Genomic DNA, 20,051 nt, shown 5'->3' on the forward strand with positions numbered 1-20,051 from the left:
GACTGTAAATCACTGAAGGCAGGAGGCAGACCTAACTTCTCTCTTAAGCAAGGAGACCATCCAGCTCTCTGTGGGACAGATAAAAGAAGTCAGGTCAGGGATGCAATTACAGTCACCTGATTCCTCCCTCCTCGCTGGCGTCTGTCTCCACCCTCCCTGTGTCTCCTGTCTCCCCAACCTCTACATCCTCTCTGACTGACTCTGACGAATTACAGGCTCATTAAAGGCATTTAGTCTCTCCCCTTGACCACAAGAACGTCTTATCTCTCTGACTTTTGTTTAGTCTTCTTTCACTATTGTCTGCCTTCCTTTATTCTTCCTGTCATCATCTTTGACTTTTGGCCCGACTTTTCATTCATTCTATTCATTTCCAGTCAGTCTTCACTTTTTGTTTTGTAATCTTTTTAAAATGGCTTCCCGATACCATCTTGCAGTATTTAAGCGTTTGCCTAGATGAGACAACGAGATTTAGAGCAGGTCTCTGGGTCACGGCTGGTCATGCTGTTCATGCAGGCATTCCGGCCTTCCGGCATTCCGCCCAAATAATGAACGCCATGAATCAACCCATGAATGAGACAGCCATTGGATTCAGCACCATGGTCAGCACTTCTGCCTTTAACTAACCCTGCGAGTGGACGATAAAACTATAGTGGAAGCTGTTTGTGTTGAAATGAGTGTCACAGGCGCCTGCTCTCAGGTTAGCTCGAGCTGAATGATTTGATTTGGTGGAATAGTTACAGTGGAGAGGGAGCATTTCTTCTCTCGGAGGAGAAGTCAATTTAATTGGCCACGCTTTGCATCACAGAACACAATTGCATAGCCATTTTTTATGAGAGGCTGTTGCAGACCTCATGGGAATAAAGCTTTCTGAATCCTGCTGCAGCACCTATTCATCAAGACTGTAATCTTTACTTAAATGGGGAAGAGTTAATGTTTACTTTGTGAAGTGAAGGAAATGACCCGCCTGCTAAGAACTAGGAAAAAAAAAGAGAAAACCATTCCTTTTTATGTGTTGTCTATGTAATGGTAGATGTGCTCTGAACTTTTTGATAGATTTTAACTGCACCATAAGCCCAGATGAATGAAAGTACTGTCTTAACACGCAGATATGATTTTATTCACCTTTGATTTTTTATTTATTTTATTTAATTTTTCACAGCTCTTAGGAATAGAACATTGTGGTGTGTCAAATTACAGTGATAGAAGTTCCCTTAAATTATCATTAGAGGAGCAGAAAAAAAAAACTAGATCAGCTTAGGTAACTCTCTGTGGGCGTGCGAGCACTGAACTCTCTGATTCATATTGCTTACACCCAGCGCTGCCGAAGATCTAACATCCAAACAAAAATCGGCATTTGCTAATTCCCCACTAGTGTTCACTAAAGCCACATCGAAATCCACCACTTCTAAAAGCTCAAAGTGTGCACAGATCATCTTAGATGAAACAGCAGAGATTGACTGAGAGAAATCCCCTAAGCTGCTTCTGCATCTGGTTTCTGCCACTCCGACACTTGATCTGCAATGTCATTGAAGTTCCAGCGCTCCAAGAAAGCACTCAGGAAAACTACTGCGGCTGTTGGAAAAAAACAAGAGAGGCTGACGTCACCTTCCGCTGTTTGATGAATATTCATAAAGCAGAAGGAGTGGTGTAGGTGGTGAGGTGTTATTTGTGTGTGTGCACATGAGAGTGTCTGTATACGGAAAGAGGAAGTCATGATGAAAGTGCAAATTTGACAACTGTCTCAGTGGGTTGTGACAGGAGAGAGGTCACTGTTTTCTTTCTTCTGAAAAAGAATCAAATAGGTAGACAAAGTTTTACCCAACTGCCACAACGTACTGTACATGTGAACATAAGAGCGCACAATGTTACGTTTAATGGAAATTCTGGTTTTATCATCCGGTTTTGGTCTTTCTTCAATAATTAAGTCTTTATATTCATCAAGTTACAAGATAATATCGCCAAATAGCAGTCCTATGGGGCAAGAAACACAAACTTTCTGTTGTAAATTTCAATCACAATTTACATACAATTTTCAACTTTGAGCCAGTGTGGTTGTGCATTGAGGCTGTCAATCTTTCTTCAAATGCAATGCAAAATGGAAAATGAGCAGATAATCATGACACTAAACCATCTGAGGAGAAGATTTCTTCCATTATAGATGGACGAAGGGAAAACTGTTAGCTTTGTAAAATGTAACTGCCTTAAAGCAGCGTTAGCTTGCTAGTGTGACAGCAAAGGTGCCACAAATATAAATAAATGGCTTCACAACACAAAGCCATTCTGGAAACCAGGCACATAAAGCTGGCTGTATGACATCACTACATTTATGTTCTTGTTTACAACCTGTATGACCTGTATCCACTTGTGCTCCTTTAGACTTTGCTGTCGCCATGTTCCCTACAATTAACTTGGTGAGTAAAAAACATTTTGACCAAAACTATTATACTATGAAACTAAGACCAAAATTGTGATAAAGCGGAATTTTCCTTTAAAGTGCCTCCTAGCTCAGCTCAGCTCACACACACACACACACTTACATTAGAAGCTGAGGATGAGAAGAGAGGCTGGGGCCTCACACAGGAGTAATAAACAAAAATTATAGCAACAGGAGAATAGAACTGCACCCTTCATGCTGCACTATTAGCAGTCACACTGAGCGTGTGTAGGCGGACTCACTGACTTGAGGAACACAATTACTGACACACCCCAGCTCTCATTTGCCTCCTGAAACAGTGCATCGGCTGCTGCATTCTGTAGTGCCCCTCTCAAAATCATGCTTTGTCTTCCTGCTGAACTGCTCCAAAAAACCCTCTGTGTGTTTGTGAGAGAGAAAGAGCGTGTGTGTGTGTGTGTGTGTCTTGCTCTGTTTGCCCTATTGTTGTAAGACGCTGTAAGGATGCTGCTGCAGCTGTGTTCTGCTGGCCGCCCTTTTCACTCTGTCGGCCTTTTCGCTTCATCTCATCCTCTTTTCCATCTCAGACATTGATACACTGAGCGGTAGCATTGTTTAGCCTCCAAACACAAACACACACAGACAATATACACATTTTTGCCATTGATGTCACCTATACCTTCTATTGTTGCCTGTGTTAGTGCATTGTCTGTCTTCCTGCTCAAATGAATGTGCACACACACAAGCTCTTATGTAAAACATGAATTTAACATCATTCATCAGGCTTAGACTGCCATGTGCTCAATTTACACTGACAGTTATTACATTTTAATACTCATTTCCTTGCAACCCGCCATATGAATTTCACATTTTAGAGATTCAAGACACTGGAAAGCAACATTCTTTGCATGTCACACACAGTGCAAATAAAAATTCACTCAGAGAAGAGAAGCTGGCAGAGCTGCCTCTAACTATCAGTTTGCCATTTCTCTCTGCCTTGCGGCCGTGGCAGGTCAGTAAATTGAGTGCATCTACAGCTGGAGCAGGATCCCCACACATCCCACCTCACTCTGGCAGCAGCCTCCCCATCATCCTTTTCACCTGCCACTCAGTGCTTCTCTCAATTAAATGGACCACTAAGCATCAGTGCTCATCTCCGAGGAGAGATTTCCTCTAAGGTGAGGGACGGTAAATTCACAGTGCTGAGCCACAGGGCGGAGATACACGTATGTTTGTGTCTGTTGGGCTGGTTGGATCATATGTTTTTGTATTTGTCTACAGTTTGCATTTGCTGCAGTCACACAGGAACAGCAAACCTGACTTACAAGCCTTAGTGACACTGATCTTTTCACGGCTGTCTAACCATGGAAAAATCCTATCCTGTGTGGACTCACCCTGTTTAGGCAGACATGAAAAAAAAAGCAGATTTGCACCAATGAGTTTAACATCAGGATTTTGAGTCTGTGTGAAATCAAGCAAACAGCTGAGCTGAGGCACGCTGTTGGAATCCGAAATGAAACTCGTGTCTGATGACATGTCTTGGATGGCTTCCTCAGAGTGACTGAACATGATTTGTCTGTTGATATTACCGCCTCTGTCTCTCATCTTCCTCATTTTTCTCCTTCTTTCTGTTGCTTCCAGTTGCAGATATGTGTTTTCCTTTGTGTGTATATAGTAGAGAGACAGAGGAGCATTTGGGTATTCAAGGAAGCCAGGCCACTGGGGAGCTGCAGCGGGCAAAACACCAATGCTCATTTCAAAGTGTGAGTTGAATGTTGGCGTGTAATCGAAAGGCTCTCTCCCTCCAAACACCCCCTCAGTCCAGTCTCTGATGTAACAGGTCACTTTCACACACCTACACTCTTTAACACCCTGTTGTTCATCCTTCATTGAATTTGAGTTGGTCACAATTGCACAGTAGTACTAGTAGTAGTATGAGCTATTCATATGGAAGTGTTTTGGCAACAGAGTCAAAATTTGATTTTGAATAGATTTTTGAAATCACTGACTGCAGCAGTGCTCGAAACCTGTAGAAATAAATAGGAATGGTGATTAATTTGAATTACAACTGCAGTGGTGGACCAAATAACAGGAACAAATGTACAATATGATGATATTTTATATCTCTGTTATAGTCAGCAAATCCCATGATGGCTGTGCAGCCAAAGCCTGAATTGCAATGCACCCAATAGTTCAACAACAAATACCACGCCATAGTAACCATTCAGATTAGTGAAGGATAGAATGAGGGTCGTGTAGAGTGGGATGATTAGGGGTCGAGGAGTGGGATGAAAGGGGGGTTGATTGCACTGGGATGAACAGGGGCTGATTGGAGTCATGGGATGGATGGAGCTGGGTTCGAGGGGGGGATCGTGAGAACTGAGACAAACAGGATAGAGTTGTTAAACACTTATACAGGTGTGCACAAGTAATTGAATTAATGAGAGGAGCGCAGGTGGTTCAATTAGCAAGGCATATGTCAAGACATTTCACTAAAAGCTGAAAATATCACCCTGCTAACCCTGGTTACTAAACATATCATCACAGGCCATGTTCTTTAAAGACATACATTGCATTGTTGTATTGTGTTGCATTGTTTTATTTTATTCCTTTCACTCTGATCTCAAAGCTCAAAATATTTCCAAAGCTATTTTAATGTAAATTGTTGTAATGCCATAATGGGTTTTTGGTTGAACAGAGCCACCTCTCACATTAAAGGCATGCTGGGTAAATAATACGATAACCATCACATTAAGACCACAAACGGTTTTTAGTATCCTGATGATGATGTACAGTCAGATAAAGACACCTTTTAGATATGAACTGTTGGTCTGACAGATGTAGAGGACTGAAAGAGAATGAAGCGTCATTTCTTTCACAAACTCCTTTGCTCAGCAAAAAGATCTTGCCATTCATCATAATGAGTAATTTGATTGTGCCCCAGAAGTCCTATGTGTAATGTTAATTAACAGGAAATACCTCTGGGCCAATCAGTTATGCAAACACTGAATTGTCATTCAGTAAAATCTTTAATTAGGTCTTTGTCAGTTATTCTTTTACATTCTGTCCCACTTATCCTCTATTATTTCCACTTTTACATCATAATCTACTCAAAATAGAAGCCATATTGATTCAAAAAACACTTTATATGAAAATCAAGCCATGTAATATTGTTGCTAGTTCACAGTGAGGCCAAATATGTAAACACCTTCAAATCATCCTCTCTTTGTATCTCCCTCTCCCTCTGTCAGTCTCTTTCTATCCTTTTCTTTCTCCTTCATTGTCTCTGTGTCTCCCAGGTTATTCCTATTAGACATTATTCAGCATGGGGCTGACAAAGACCTGCCTGCTGCCTGCTGATACAGCCACAGAGCACCGCTCCAGCCTCTCCTCTCTGATGTTACGCCATGCACACACACATACACATCACACAATAAATTCTCTTTATATTTAGAGCAGTACGATGTGTGGAAACTGAGAAAGGCAGAAATTGAAGCATTAACAACTAAATAATTTTCTTTGCTTGGCCAGAGAACAAAGGAGTGAAAGAGTTTCAGTGGACAAACACGCAGACTTTCAGAATAGCAGTGCATTTGGAGACATACGAAGGGCTGCAGACAGTGATGGATGCACACAGACAGTGGGCGACAGTGAAAAATGAGAGGATGGGAATTGTTCTTGAAGTGACACATACTGATGATGGTGGGCGCAAAGTGAGGGATGAACAAAAAAGAGGGATAGAGAGCGATGTGTAAGATGAACCTGAGCGGTTGGGTCAGCGGACATGAGTTTCACACTGTGCAGCCTAACCATAAGTGTGTGACATATGTGAACAAACACACGACCCATATACAGCTTTATCAGCGCTGGAAGGACTGACAAGTTCAGTGGACTGGCTACACAATTAGCAGTATGTGGAGGGAAGAGGACAGCAAAAATGGACAAGGGAGGGAAAACAGAATGTGCAGTTTAGAAAGAATGAAAGTGAAAATAAAAGGTAAACATGTTGGGTGGTGGGGGCTGTGCTATTTGGTTATGAACCTATAAAGGATTCAATAGACAAGAGTCAGAAATTACATTATGACTGTGATTCATCAACACATTGCTAAGTAATCAGATCCAACAAGCTTAAATGGATTTTTAAGTCAGGGAAGTTTGAGAGAAGAGATGCATCTGCAATCTGCAGTCATTTTCATATCAGATGAATAATGTCACATCACTTGCCAGTTGTGTATAACAGAGCACCTTCATGTCTGTGGCGTTATTGTGAGTGATTTTGGGAAGAGAAGAGACAGTATTTTCACAGTTTTTTTTCTTTTTACTTTAAGTAATCTTCATTGGTGATCCTTTGCTTACATGTGTTGGGGAATAGTACTGCACAAGGAATAACTCAAATGTGTGAATGATATCTCTGGTTCCACTGCATCAATTTAGATTGTTTTTTTAAAAAAAAACATCCATTGTGAGTCTACACTAAACTGCTCGCACTCTTTTAATTATGAAACAAGACTAGCTGTGCTAGCTGCTCTGTGAGGCTATACAGCAGCTAATGTTTACCATGTTCACCATATTAATTTAGCATGTCAGCAGGCTAACTAGCACCCTTCTGGGACAGAGCAACATGGTGGTTCAACATGGTGGAAGCATCTGTAGATCTAAAATGCTGAGGTAACAAAAACTCTTCCTATATTCAGGTGATTATACACAAATGGAAACATAGTTATTAATATTATATTTCTTTTCTGCCAATAGGTCCTCCTAAACGTTACACACTGGAACTTTAAGGACTTTTTCTTTTAACGCCATAACATAAAATATGTATGAAAAAGGAAATTAAAAGGAAAAAAGCTGCATTCTCACAGTAAAATTATGCCCCGTGGCATACATATAAAATATTTGAGCATGTACATTACATGTATAGATGTATGTACGCATGTATGTGCAATGGAGCATGTATTTGCATAACTATATGCATTTGTGCGTATACATGTGTTGATATAATATCAATGTGTTTCTTTTTTTACCTTGTAAACATTTCCATTTGTACTACAAAAAACATAAAGCAAAAGAGAAAAAAGGGTGCAGACAGCCGGTTAGAAGCCAGCTTTAGCACCACCTCCAACCTGCACACATGATTATTCACAGGCCGAGCAGTGTGACGCAGGCTGTGATATGTGGGTCCAGCAGCAGCTGTTGTGTACCTGTCACATGTAGCACAACCTCCTGCAGAGAGAGAAGTAAACAGTTAGAGTCAGTTATCTGCAGGAAGTTAAAATATAACTTTAAAGCAGTGTGATAGAATACAGTTCACCTCAAACTGTATTTCACTGATTGGAGTTTCTCTCTGGCAGTCGGTCTTTAATCTAAATACCTACAGCACCAATATATTTAAACCCTGTTAGTGCCATAAACATACTTCTCTCTATTAGGCGTAGAAATGGCCTTCGGAAATATGCAAATAAATACGAGAAGTGCTGAAGCAATTAAGAAAGTGAAGTATCTCCATTTGGTCAGATTGATCAGAGCAAAGATGAAGTACTTCTTATTTAATGTGTCCAAGTTCAATAAAGGACTCATTAACAGGTGATGGATAACAAGGGCTGTTCTTAACCATCAGAAGTACATCTCTGTTCAATATGAGTCATAAACAACGTACAGTTCGGATATGACATCCATCAGGCAGGCAGGCGATCAATCTGTCATTCATTTGAACCCACTGAGGAGGACTAAAAGGCACGTTGCAGAAATAGTGTGCCGGGCTGTCAACCTGTCAACGTCAGTGGTAAAATATACTGTAGTGCACTCTGACCACTGTGTGAATGATGAGGAACACAATTGCAAAGTGGAATTTGGCAGTCGAATGAGGTTAGCCCTGCGGGACCTCCCTTTTTCCTGGCTCTTTAGCTGAAAGAGAGCACTGCAGTGCTGGCCACTGAGAGGGCCACTAGTGTAATTGAACCAACTGAAGGCCGCATCCAAGAAGTGCTTCACTGGGGCTGGGAAAGAGGATTGCCTATCATAAACAAGAAATAATCTCCTGCATGGCATCAGAGTGTTGTCATGCCAGTTTACACTGGGTGTATTTTTCTTTGTTGTCTTAAAGCACAGGGGAGCAGCAGAAAGCCAAACTTCAATAGGATGACGGTGTCTTGTGGCTGAGTGACTCAGTGAGTTTAATGAGGGTGTCTGTCAAAACAAAGGGCTTTTCTTTTGATGTCTGGTGGTCCTGTTTTCTGACAGCTATATCAAAGCTGCATTAGTTTTGTGGTGACTTGAGGTTTTTCTTTTCTTATTTGATCTACAGTCTTTTTATGAAATCCATCCATCAGGATGATTCCCAAATCCAAAATTCAGCTGTAATCTTGATGTTGTTTTGTGAGAAACAAAAGACTGCTCCTGATTTGGACAAATAAAAGAACAAGTGGCCTTCTCCAAATGGAGCTTTGCTTATGATTGGTCACCTCAAAGCCCCTGACCCTGCTTGCCTATCACTCTGCCGCCCCGCCATCTGCTTCAGTCGCCCTAATGAAGCACATCCTTCCCGGAGGTCCACGGAGACGCCACCTCCACACTGGCTTAATCAGCCTCAGAAAGCCTCAACCCCTCTGGCTGCATCAGCATTGGGCCAGGCCACGTCTCAGCCCAGATCGGTCATTTCATCAACACCCGGCACCTAATGAACTAGAGGATGAAGGGCAGCGAGAGGATAGGAAGGAGGGAAACAAAAGAAAACTACGAGCATAGGTGCTTTGTACTAATAAAGAGACTCTTTCCTGATGAAAGTGGCTCTTTTGTTCCACATTGGATACACTCAGAGGACGGGGCGGTCGAGTCGATCTGACCACTTTAACGTTCAGCTCAGTGATAAATGGTCAAGCAGTGAATTATTTCTCCCTTTTGGGAGGTCTTTATTCTCATATGCCAGCTCTGTATTAAGCTCTCATTTTAACTGATTGGTTCCTTTGTGCTTTGAGGCCTATGTGCCGCACTTGCAATTTCTCATTCTATGCAAAATGTATATATCTTTGCAGACACAGCTCTGTGTCCACCAGAAAAGTCACATTCATTCAATATCAAAAGAGAGACTTTGAACTAGAACTTTAGAAAGGTTCATATAGAATCCTCAAATTAACTAATTTAACTGATGAGTTACCAGGAAATGGTCATTAGCTGAGATGTATCTCCATTTAAAGGGGAAAAATCAAGCAGAAGTGGCCTTGAAGAATTTTTACTTACAGCAGTTTCAATGTGATAATCGGGCATATTAATCATTTATATAACCCCCATCTACCACACACCCTATCCCACCTCATACCAGATTGTGGCTCTAAATATAGTCCCTCCTGTTCTCGCTCTTCTACACACATACAAATGTACAGCACACACACACACACACACAGTAACATTGTCAGAGACTTTCACTGTAACCATGTGCTGTCTCTTTGAAAGAGCTCCCTGTAGACAATTCACTTGTGTATGGACAGATGCCAGAAGGAAGTCAATCAGGTTTACGCAGGAAAACTAGCTGTCTCCTCCCATGTATGTGTGCATGTGTGTTTTTTCTGATCATCTGTAGGTCGCAGGACTTTGTGCCAAGTTATGGCGCTGGGTTTTTAAACAAACTTGATTTATATGGTTATTCTCGTAAAGTAAGCCCCAGCGACGATGGCGGTGCATTTCCATTTAGAGGAGTTTTATTGAGGCAGGAGAAATGATAAAGCGAATGATTTATGAGCAGGAGCGACATGCCAGGCTAAATCTAATCCCGCAGAGGGAGGGGGAACCCACTGACTCCATCCTGAAGGAGGTAAGAGGGCAGGAGATAACAACAGTATGTGATGTGAAGAGATACAGGTTTTGTGTGCTTAAAAAGGAACACTTTAACATGACAGTGTGATGTATCTGAATATCTGATTCTTTTACCAGTTGTGCAACACATTTTGTACCTATCGGACAAACCTTTGCAGTAAACATTAGCTATCAGAGTAAAGCCTGGCCATGAGAGGAGGTTATCCCAAAATGCTTTCGGAAGTGCCCCTTCAATGCAGCATCTGCCAGAGTCTTCTGGCTACTCTGCACTCATTAGCAGGCAGACTGGTAGAGGACTTTCTCCATCTGGTAGCCCCAAGCAGCACACACTGTACTGCACTCAGCACAACACAGAGCTCATACTAAATACCAAAACAGTGCAGACCATGAAGCTTGAGAACAGAGGATAAATAGATAAGCATGAAGCTCACACAGCTTTGGATCCATACAGTTCTGTGTGTGGATGTGTTGGGCTGTTAAGTCTTAATTAACTTTACATTTAATGTCTTTATGCAGCAGCTGATGCTGTTGGGCAGGTTAAGATCCCATCAAAGTAAGCACCAAACTGATCCACAACAGCATCATAAACAACAGGTACAATAACAACAGCCAGGACCTTTTAGTCCAGTTCTGATGGAATTTCAGTTTTCAGCAGAGCCGCACTTTTGGTGCACATATCAAAAGAAGCTCACCATTTCTAAAATCACTTCAGAGCATTAAGTTTCACGATTTGAATTGGTCCATATTTGTCATTAAAGTATTCTTTTAACTATTCTGAAAAAGCAGGACCACCTGTGAAATATATAAATTGTAAAGTGGTGTGTCAGCACAACAAAAGGAGCTTTTAGTGAGCCAGGGGTGCCTGTCAAAACACTGCTAAAGAGGCCAACTTGGCAGGAAGACTGCTGTAACTGAATAACAACCACAATCTTACTTTTTAATGCACGATGCCTCACTTTGACGTGGTCTTTGTCAAAACATCAGTGCAAATGGAAAGTGAGCACCAACTATTTTCTGTTGCTGCTGTTTTGAACCAAGAAAACAGCAACTAGGACCGTTTTAGTGTAATTATAATGTGGCTTACACTATGACAGAGAACCCATAACGCTTGCATTTTTTGTGTGATTGCTTCCAGTGAGAGGTGAGCCACTAACTCTCTAACCCTAGCAGAGTTAATGACATACTGTACAGGACAAAAACTTGCTTCTGTTTTTTTGCTTGCAAATGAGCTATTTTTGAGCCTGGGGAATATGATGCCTCAGCCCTTAACTTATAGAGAGCAGAGCCACTCTTCTGCAATCTGAATGCCATAGTCGGAAGCACTGACAGCTTTCTGTCTGAAGTATAAATACCTTATAATTTACCAATGAGGAAGACAAATGAGCAGTTCTTTGTAAAACTTAATCTTTCTGAATGGCTACTCAAACCAAACAAATCATTTGGGTCTGTCATTCCTGTCTATTACCTGCCAATCATCTATCATATGTATGACCGCAGTGTATTCATATCCTAACATTTCTGTAATGCTAGCTGGGAGATTTGACAGTATGACACATCTCTAAGCTCTGTTATTTTCAGGAGAATTCGATGATCCGTGTGTGAAATAAAGTCCGATTTTTCCTCCAACATTCAGTAGAAGAAATCGAGTCATCTAGTGCGCCTGATAAAGATCAATGAAGAACTTTTATCACCAAAAATACCCCTGAAGCAGCAAGCAGTGTTCGCTTTTAAAGCATTTAGTACAAATATGTTTATGTAACAGGCATGACACCATTTTACCCAAAGCAATAAGAGACACAGGGCTGTACATGTGATGGTTTGGACAATTCCCTATGCAATTCATGTGGCACAATAGCTGGATTAGCACTTTTCCATTCACTGGAGGGATTACATGGAGGGGGCGGCGCAGACTATATCTGTCTGCTGCACAGATGAGACTTTTCTCACACACTTAAAATGATTTATGGGATGGAAACGGCTGGAATTCAGCAGGAGGGAAAGAAGAGTCAGAGGAGAAGGCACGTGGGAGAGCATCTTGGGAATGGAAAGGAAGTTGGAAATGAGGTTGGTTTGAGTGACAGTTAGGTAAAGTGTCTGTTGAGAAAGGATGAGGTCCATAAGGTACAATATGCATGAATGTGTGGAGTTCAGCTGTAATTACATACTGAAAAGTTATTTACTTTCTAAAATATTTAAACTTTCGAAAGAGATTTTTTGCATTTGCATCGATATTCACACATACATGTTCATCACTGGCCACTGTTATGTGTCTGGTCTACAGGACATTGTCAGGACAAAACGTCTGCATTAGCAAGAAATTAACATCCTGTGCATGCGTGTACTTCAAGTGAATACGACCCTTACCTCAAGGACACTCCTTGCCTGAAACAATGCTCTCCCCTCATTTCCCTCTGTAGTGAAACAAAAAGAGACACAGCAAATCACTTTGTAAGACGGAGAGAGCTTTTTAAAACATTGAAAATGGATGGCCCGAGCAACGTTATATGGTACGACAGTGTCAACAAGCACACAACCTCTAAATGTCACCGCTGTGTTACTGCCCTAAAGACTTTGGGTTGGTTCTACAATGAAGGTTTTTTGAAAATCTCTTCTTGTTTCCACCCAGTTTCAACTCAAAAGCTTCAAGATTGTTCTCAGTCTCTACTGAGTGAATCACCTTGAGACTGACTAAATTATTGGACCTGATGATGCTGCTAGATGAAACATTAAGATCAAAGCTTTTACAAGTAATCCTGAGAGGAACATGAATGTGTGTATCAAGTTTAATGACAGTAGTTGTTGAGATATTTCAGGCTGGACCAAAGTAATGGACCAACTGAAAGAAAAGACACTGCATCCCATGAGCCATGCCTACATTTCCATACGGCTAAAAATGTGAAAGATAAATCAAGGAATAGGGCAATAGAAGCAGCCAGGAGCTTTGTTTCAGGCACCACCATCTTTTCTCCAGCAAAAGGTGACAGCCTAGACAGAGCTTTATAGATGTAATTTCAGAGTGAGCAAAGATAAAACTTTAGCATAGAGAAGGATTCACAGCGTGACTCTGTCTGGAAACTCAGTCCAGTCACATTTCCTTCAGTGAGCTCTAACTCTTAGACACACGAGGACACTTAAGGTGGTGGGTAAGAGACAAAATACAGTAAAGAATCATAAACAATAAACTACAAACTCAAACTGAAAACATGCTCTACATCTACATAAATAGTTTTATTTGAGTTTTACTATGAAAATACCATTACACCAGCCCACCTGCTTCCTCGGCTCAGGAGTGGCAGGTGACAGTCAGGCGTTTGTCACTGATGGACGAGCCTCATTTTCAATACGTCTAAAGGCCACTGGGCCAGATGGAGACTTAATGGGTGGTTCCTTATTGATGGGCTCCACACAACAGGGGAATGGATCGATGGAAAAAAAAAAGGATTTCACCTGTAAATTTAGCTTCAACTACAAATTAAAAGGCACCCACTTGCACCTACAGGGCTAGCTTTTATGTACATTATTATTCTGGATAAATATCTGCCATCATTAGTGATTGAATGAGTGTGTAAATTGTAACTTCCCACAAATTCCTCCATGGCCGCTTTTCTCTGCCCTCTCACACTAGCCAGCTGTAAAGCCTGCAGCATGTAGCTGTTAAAGCCTAATGACATATTAGCAATTTGAGGAGACCAGGTTTAATGATTTCATCAGGCCCACGGCTCTGCCCAGTTTCATTTAATTGCAGTCCAGAGGAAGGTTGTGGTGTGACTACTGCCTGAAGGAAAATGCTGCTGCTGATGGAAGTCATACAGAGTTGTCGACGTGTTTCCAAGGAAATTCAATTGCATTGACAATTGATGAATAAACAGAAGCTTTGGCACTTGGGTTATTATCCAAATGGGATTTTTGGTTGTGATGACGTAGCACTTTAGACTTTTCTTAAATTATCAGAATATAATTTTCTAACCAGCTTCTCTACTCTTAAACAAAAGTATAGGTGTGAAATAATCTTTACTAAAACTGAACGGACCTGACCATGGAACTGTGGAGTTATTTTTAGTTATTAGTCATTTTCCCCCAGCATAAGACATATTGATGTTGTGCAGCTTTGCAGTTGCAGTGGTAATTCTTTCTGACTCCAAAATAATGTATTATAGTTTGGACCAGATACTTCACCTTTAAAGGTCTACTAAGTGTAAGAAGTCCATTGGTGAATGACGTGTCCTGGTTATTGTAAGTGAACTAAAAAATCAACAGTCTCCTTTATACAATATTAACCAATCACATCAATACTATCTGTTAAAACTCTTAAGAAGCTGTTCTGTATGCTGGGCACCTCAAAGGAATTTTAACGTGATTTTAAACTGCAGCAGTTGGTGCAATTTTATGAACCAATGAAGCATGGGGCACATTTGATGAAATGAACCATGTCTGTTGTTGATAAATAATGTGTAGGTGTGTGTGTTTTCTATATTACAACACAGTGACGGGTCAAACTTTTCACCATGTTACTTCAGTAAATTAGGGCTCTGCCTGGGTGAGCATCTCTTTGTGTGCACACCTCAATGTGACTCTAGTTCCTGTTTGATAAACTCAAAAATGTGTGTGCCTACAGGTGTGTTTCCTTTTATTACGGGCGCAAAGGGAGATATCAAGTGTATTCTTCAGATAGTGCAGAATAATGGAAATACATGCCAGGTGGTATTGCAGAAGGCACATAAAAGACAGCTCTGCATTTATGTATTTATCTTGTCGTAACTTGTAGCTTTGTGGGATTTTACTGTGATACTGTATGCAATTTGTAAAATGAAGTTCATCTTACCTGCTTTATAGAACTTTTCTCTAACACTCTTTGATAATGTTTGCTTACTTTTAATTTTTGTTAAAAAAAAAAAAGACAATCTTGCAATTTTATGCATAAAACAAAGGCAGGTCAACATATGTGAACTAACGGAATTTACTTATTAACATTTAAAGCTTTGTCACGCACTGAATGTTGGTAGGTTCAAATGTCCATGTGGGTTTTTACCATTTATACCCTCAAACAGAGAAATCCCACGTTCAGTCTGGTCACACGTGGCATGGCCGTTTGAAACAGAATAGGCTATTTTCCTCAGTGGCAATGTTACCTAGTTAAAAATATTGACACCATAGAAGAAGAGGGCTTTCACACTAGCTCAAAGGATGGATTAAAAAAATATATTGCAGTTGAATGATTGTTTATCCATACTACATGATTCTCTGAGATGAATGGTTAGGATTATTAGCAAGACTGTATTATCCCACTCACAGATTTATCCTAAGGCTGAACACGCCGAGACATCACAATCAAAGTATAAGGTGCGAAAGGGCTTTAAAATGATTTTCCAATCACTGTGTTCTGAACAGAAAATGGATTTTAAATTCGCATTAAATTATTTTTTGGGCCACTTGGGATGGCAGAAAGAAACTGTAAACAGCACTGACATATTATCACCTTTTAAGTTGATATAGCAAACAGGCTCCTATTTACACATCCAGACAACAGTTTTAAAATCGTACAGTGTGTGCACAGCTTTTAGCAACTAAAACACCTAAAAAGTCAGGGAACGATCAATGATTGTAAATACCAAGGGAATGTTGATTGCTGGTCTGCGATGAGAGAAAAACTCAGGTATGAAAATCTGACATGCTACAGGCTTACCTAACCCTCCACACCCTTACTTTCTGCCCCACTACATATAGGTCATGCAACTTCCTGCACCGACACTGAATTGCCATTGGATGTAAATCGTGATGTGCAGAATTGTACACAAAGTTTCCACAGATTCACCTCCACCAGCCCTCTGTTGGTAGAGAAAGCCGAATGTGTGTAACTTTTCGATCAAGCTGGCCTCTGTCCCAGACCTTCTGTCGGCTAATGTTGTCATTCCTTCATCATTGGCTGTAAGTCAGCTCCCATTACCTCTCTGAGCCGCCCCTGCATTTTCCCTCAGCCACCCTCTCACCCCACCCCTAATCACTGCCAACATCAGCACAGGAATACTAACGGTGCCCTGTGATGAGAGGACTCCAAGCTGACAGCTCCCCAAAATAATAAGCGACTCCTACGTTCTCTGGAAGCAACAATGGAGCATTGCCACTGGCATTATTCTCAATACACACTTATTACACCAACAGTAGTGAAGGTGCTTTGGCTGGAATATCAAGGTAATAGTGAGGAGGGGACATTAGTGTTGATGGCGTGTTAATGAACCCTCAGGACGAAACCACTCCTTTATTCTACTTCAACACAGGCTGTAGTATATATGAAGCTGTATATCATCTTTGTGGTCAATTATCTAGACGAGGGTTAGTGTATTCTAGTGTTGCTGCCCCCTTTATAGGAGAATTACAGCCCCAGACAAAGATCCCTCACTGCTGGAATTGAAATCAATCGATCTGAGTGAACTGCAAGTAAAAGCAGAAACAGAAAAAGGAAGAATACATAATTTTTTCTGCTGGCACATTATTGATCAGGAATGTCTGGGGCTTTTCCTTAAAAGCACTACAGAATGAGAGGAAGCAAGTAACAGAGAGAGCAATTTTAAAAATAGACACCGGCGTGAAAGAGATTAAATAAGATTCACTATAGAAGTTAGATAGAATGAAAAAAATAAATCCGCTCTGTGTTTCATTTAATTTCTTCCCCTCGCCAGAGTTATTAATGTCTCAGCCTTAATTACTTTGTGGATCGTGGTGAGGCAACGCTTTTATCCCGAGAAGGACTAATTTTTTTGTCGAACATGGAGAAGCTCTTCACACAGGCTCGTTTTTGGAGGACCGCTCTGCAGCATAATTAATGGACGGGATGAAAACCATGAATAGCAATGCAGTCAATATGTCATTTTTTGAACGCCCCCCACTCTGCTCCCTCCTTCATCCTTCTTCACGGAGCACTTGCACTGTTTGACGGTGGAGGTAATTCATTTGTGGGGAGGCTGTTTAAAAAATGGATGTGTGTTTAATCATGAAGCCTATGTTAAAGTGTGAGAATTTTGGGTGCTCTGAATCATTGTTCGTCATAATTTTAAACCAACGGAGAGGTCCCACTGACCCTGATGATATGTTGCCCGAGGCGGGACAGCTCCACAGTGGATGTTCAGACATGGCCTGATTAAAAACATACACAGCTGCCTTTAGCCTGCTGTTAATTTCCCTCATTGCCTATTATCATTCAGAGCTTCGGGGGCAATGGCGGCTTTTGGATTGCCTTTTCAGATGCAAGAAGCAAAGTCAGCACTCACAGGACAGAGTACATCCCCTTGTCACCATCATTTTCTCTAAGGATGTGTGTATGTGTGTGTGTTCTCCTGTTTATTCATGTGTGACAGAGTCATGTTAGATAAATTCCCAGCCATTTGAACAGAATGGATGGCCGTCATTAACGAGGCAGGGTCTAAATCATTCGGCCTGTAACGGTACAGGCTGTGATAGGCTTTGCCTATTGCATTACCACACAGCAGCGAACCCTGTAATCATCACAATTCCTCAATCGATGAGGCGTCCATTCAGTGCTCCAATTGACTAATCGACTCCTTAGCCTCCAGCTCACCCGTTCCTCCCTCTCTCTCTGTTACTGGCTCGAGATGAAAGTGGAAAAGACTTGGCGTCCCTTTATGCCACATTGTGTGTAATCCCCCCCATTTCCATAGCTTTGGGGTGTTCAGCCTTTGGACAGAAAATAGCAGCGGATTGTTCAACCTGAGCATTGATAATGTGGCTGCCGGCTGCTGTTGGAGGGCGTCGAGCACAATAATTCCATTAACATTTGCTTCCTCAGCTTCCTTCCTATTCATCGCCTCCCTTTGAGAAGATGCTTATTTCTGCCTCTGTACACATGCACAGCAGGGTTGGCTGATAACCATGCTTCCATGAAAGTGGAGCTGATCCAGTTGATATTTAAGGAGATGCATCAGTGGTTCCTTTTGATCGGTTCACTGGAACACAGCTTGGTAAAGTGATAACTGAATGCAGTAAAATTAAATTTTCTGAGATATTAGGGATCAAATAATAGCCACTTACACATTCACTTCAGAATCAGTGTTATTGCAAAGAAGCTTTTCTCAAGGAATTTGCCTTGGTATATATCTATAACATAGAATGAGAAAAATATAAATAAAGACAAAAGCAAGTTTAGCAAGCCAGGGATATAAAATATTATAAGGACAATATGTACAATATGGCCGTTATTTTAAATGAAAGCTGTACAGTTTGTCCAGGGAATGTGCAAAATGTACACTTGGCCTTTAAAGTTAATCCGCTGCCTTCCTCCACATGGAGTCTGTGACCTACATGAACATCAGTCCCTGAAGATCATACTGCCATGATGGACTACAACCAACTGTCTTTCCATCTATATCATGTTCTGTCAGTTCAATGTCCCAGGGGGAGATTATTAAGACCTTAATGGAGGAATGATTCTCTGGCAGTAGGTTGTAACTGTGCCTCACTTAAGCTGATGGATATACTGTATATAGGGCTGAGGGAGTGGAAAGGGGAGAAGAAATTATATAAGTAATATTTACGACAGAAATGGCAGTGAAAAGCTATGCATTCATTTAAGGAAAAAATAGTCAGTCACAAACACAGTAGCTCATAATGTTCCATCACCTTACATGCATGCATCTCTTTTATTTATTTTTTTAAGCAATTTCTAAAATGGATGCGTTTATATGTCCTACATATGTCCTTACATTTGATCAAACTGCAGCCATGCATGGTTCTACATTGAGGCAATTGAACGTGTGTGTTTTATGACACTTAACATTACATTTTTAAACATGTTTTCTGTGTTGTTATACTGTAGCTCATATTTCGAGGTGTTTTGCCAAATATGTAGGATTCTAAAGCATTTTATGTATTATCTTCATTTATTAAATAATTAACAGGATGTGGACTGATTTGTGTTTCTATGAAACTTAATTAAAGAAAATAAGTGTGTTATGGCTGTGACTGTACTCCAGCATTTCATTGTGTGTGTTTGTGTGTGTGTGCGAGTGTGTTGGCGTGGGCATGGTCCTCCATTTCTCGCTCTCCTGGCTCCCTGCTTGGCTTCCCCTGCACACCACAATCAGCTCATCACTCTTCCCAGTGCCTCTCAGCAAGTCATCTGCCTGCAGTCCACCCCGGCTCTTCAGCCATCCATCGCCCAGATTGTTGTTTCATCCTCAGTGGCGCTGTAGCTCTGCTCAGGGCCAACTCAGTTCAAGTCTGCAGTGATTCAGTTCCTTTGTGTTCAGTGCTCTAACCTGTGGTTCCTTGTGTCTAGGATCATCTGCCGCCTGTCTATCTACATCTTGCTAACCTGCCTGCCAGCCACTTCCTAGCTTCCACGTTAATCCCTGGCAGCCACGCTCCCCCTCAGTCCCTCTGCCCACACCAGCTCCGCCATCTCCATACTTGCTCCCGCCGCCTCCGGATTGCCTCTCCTGCCATCAATTCCTCATCCAGATCCTCAGTTAAAATAAAGACTCTCTTCTTATTAACTCCACTCTCTCCGTGTCCTGCACTTTGGTCCTATTATATGTGATCTCAAGAGATGCAGGGTATGTGTATAAGAGTTGAATTCAGTTGGTGTTTCTCTAAGAATTGTATTCACAGCCTCTTTTATGAAGTTCCTGTATCACCAAAGCTCCTCCAAATCCTTGGATTGGTGCGTAATAAAACAACAACACTGTCCCAAAAAAATGCACTACCACGTAGTAAACCTTAACTGAATACATGTGGTGTGTAGGTCTCATCTTGCGTGGTGGCTAACAATTTTTGAAGTGAGCAGGTCAGAGTGGCCTCCACAGGGCTGCCACTACAGATGGCTCATTAGACTAGCGTT

Source organism: Morone saxatilis, unplaced genomic scaffold (assembly GCF_004916995.1).
Source record: "Morone saxatilis isolate NCDOM2014 unplaced genomic scaffold, NCSU_SB_2.0 Contig3, whole genome shotgun sequence".
In the NCBI taxonomy this organism is placed as follows: domain Eukaryota; kingdom Metazoa; phylum Chordata; class Actinopteri; family Moronidae; genus Morone; species Morone saxatilis.